The following is a 3,050-nucleotide window of genomic DNA, read 5'->3' as shown; positions in this document are numbered from 1 at the left end:
GCATATTACTCTACCTCCAGTATTTAAGTACTATTTTTTTCCAACTTGTTTCACATTCATGTGCTTACTGTGAGATATATATATATATCCAGTCATTAAGAATGAAATGTCCAATTTTCTTATGCACCAAGTCTGACAGTTGGTTGTTAACTCTAATGTTTTATCCTGACAATTCTTTATTTTACACCAATGAAGAATTCCATCATCACTGTTCGAAATGCAATTCATTGTGTCTGATTATATTGTGGGTTTTCTCTTGTAAATCAATTTTTGTGAACCCATGGATAGATTAAAAATTCCTGTTGTTTGGTGACTTTACTCTTGAAAATCAGCCCCACGGTAGACCTGAGACCAAAGTGGATAATGATGAGCTGGAAACTGTAGTGGAAGCAGATACATCTCGAACTACACGTGAGTTAGCAGCAAGGTTTGATGTTTCGATTCCAACTGTATTGGACCATTTGAAACAAATTGGCAAGATAAAGAAGCTGGACAAGTCGGTACCACATGAACTGAATGAGCATCGAATGACACATCATCTTGAAACTTGCTGTTCTTTGCTGTCACGGCATAAAAAAAGAACCATTTTTGCATTGTATTGTTACATGTGATGAAAAATGGATTCTTTTCAACAATTGCAAGTGTTCTACAGAGTGGTTGGATAGATGAAGTGCCAAAACAGAATCCAAAAAAGAATATTCACCAAAAAAAGAAAAAAAAGCTAATGGTGTTATTCACTACAGCTTCCTGTGACCTGGTAAGTCAATTACAGCGGATGTATACATCAACCAATTGGATGAAATGATGAGTGAACTTCCAATTAATCAACGGAGATTGGTCAACAAAGACAGGCCAATTCTCTTGCAAGACAATGCTTGACTACATGTTGCACAAAGAATGCTACTCGAGTTACAGGAACTGAACTTGGAAGTATTCTGTCAGCCAGCATATTCACCAGACCTTGCACCAACTGACTATCATGTTTTCCAGGCATTAGACAACTTGTTGCAAGGCAAAAATTTCAAATCTGAAGCAGATGCAAAAACACCGTTTCGTGATTTCATCACCTCTTGCACTCCAGAATTCTTCACTGCTGGCATAAATAAGCCACCAATAAGATGATAAAATTGTACAGTTCTATATTTAAGAGATGAGGAATTATGTACATTATTTACAATATTTACAATTGATGGATATTTGTCGTCATCTTATTTGTTGTTAACACAACATTTTGGCTGATACACCCTCCAGCCTTCATCAGGTGTCTTGGGGGAAATTTTGAACTTGGGTTCTCATTCCTAAGGTATTTTTTTAAGTTATTATTTTTATTCAGGTCACTGCCTGGAATCGAACTTGGAATCTTGGGGTTAGTAGCCCGCGCTCTTAACCACTACGCCATATGGTGTTAAGAGTGCGGGCTACTAACCCCAAAATTCCGAGATTGATTCCAGGCAGTGACCTGAATAATAATAATAACAACAACATCGAAAAATACCTTAGGAATTAGAACTCAGGTTCAAAATTTCCCCAAGACACCTGATGAAGGCTGGAGGGTGTATCAGCCAAAACGTTGTGTTAACAACAAACAAGATGAAGACGAATATCCGTCAATTATAAATAATGTACATAATGACAAAATTGTGTTGATAATTTAGGTGCACTTTAATTAACTGCATTGCTTTTTGCTGAGATAAAGTAAAATAAACTTTCAGTTCAAAATCAGACACTTCATTCTTAAAGACCTGATATATTGTTGCATTTCAGGATGATCTCACACACACACAACATCTATATACACATCCTCCTGCATGTATACAACCATACAGATACCCATTCATGCATGCATACATGTGTGTGTGTGTGTGTGTGTGTGTGTATATATATATATATATATCACACACACATACAACCATATATGCAAATGTATGTATAAAGAAACTTGAAGTGAATGGATCTTTATGTCAGTTTTAATAATGAATTTTCCAGTTGTTCAATTAATTACCTTCTCATTACACTATAGTAAAAGTGGCTGAGTATCCCACAAACACCCGTACATTAATGTAATTCTCTTATAGACTGTATGATTAAGTTGACCCATTGAATTACAGGTACAGTCCATGAAATAGGTTTCCATTAGATAGACTCAACTAATTTCACACCCAATATGCAGTACAGTGGCATCAAATCCAGAACCTCATAACTTCAAAGCAAACTGTTTAACCAGTTGGCTATTTATCCACACACACAAACATATAGGAAAGCATACACTTCCAAATACTGAAGAGACTGTTTGCCAGAGATCCTATATCAATCTGGTGTAGCTTCAACATTACTATCTCCAGTAAAGTTACCCCATCAAAAGAGTAAGTTGAAAGTTATTGGAAGTCGATGTGGAAAAGAAATAAATTCAAGAAGCAGTCTGCATATGTGGAAGAACTAGGGCAGGACTTCTACAAACAAACAGAACAGAAACAATAGGAAATTTATGGAGCTGTATTTAAAACAATCAAAGAGTATGACAGAATAGAAAATTTCTCGGTCTAGACTTTATAACAGAGTATTGATTACAAAATCTTGCCTTATTCTGGAGAGAAGTGATAATACAGTAGCAAAAGAGAATCAGGTGCATGTTAGGTATGTCTTGCTATTTCAAAAAATTGCCTAACCACAAAAATCAATAGAGATTCAGAACATGACGTATAAAATATGCACTAGGTACCTCAAAATGTTTTACAAGATTACTGTGGCATCAACAGAGGAAAAGAGCCAAGTGTGGCATTATATAAAGCAGCTACTGATCAACAAAATGATACAAGAAAGAAACAGTAAGGAACCATAAGTTGGCTGTAATGCGTTTGCACCACAAGAATGTCTTTGATAGTTGACCACATGGAAGTGGGGGAAGAGATTGCCAAAGTATGACTATTAGCCAAAGTTTCACAGCCTTGGGTAGCTGCAATTCAACACCTAGCCAAGACCTGGTGTACCACTTTACTTCTCTAAGGTGATAAACAAATTAAATCTGGCACCATACGTTACTAAATATATAT

The 3,050-nt window shown here is 36.0% G+C and overlaps 1 protein-coding gene across 6 annotated transcripts in view; it reads right to left on the bottom strand.

Annotated features, from left to right (window-relative positions):
* The window catches only part of LOC106881659 (cAMP-dependent protein kinase regulatory subunit), a 455,850-nt gene that overhangs the window by 151,649 nt on the left and 301,151 nt on the right, over positions 1-3,050 (bottom strand). The gene's annotated exons all lie outside the window — the stretch shown is intronic.

Source organism: Octopus bimaculoides, chromosome 6, assembly GCF_001194135.2.
Source record: "Octopus bimaculoides isolate UCB-OBI-ISO-001 chromosome 6, ASM119413v2, whole genome shotgun sequence".
In the NCBI taxonomy this organism is placed as follows: Eukaryota; Metazoa; Mollusca; class Cephalopoda; order Octopoda; family Octopodidae; genus Octopus; species Octopus bimaculoides.
The sequence above is the reverse complement of the archived record's forward strand: the minus strand, read 5'-3'. Positions and strand labels throughout refer to the sequence as shown.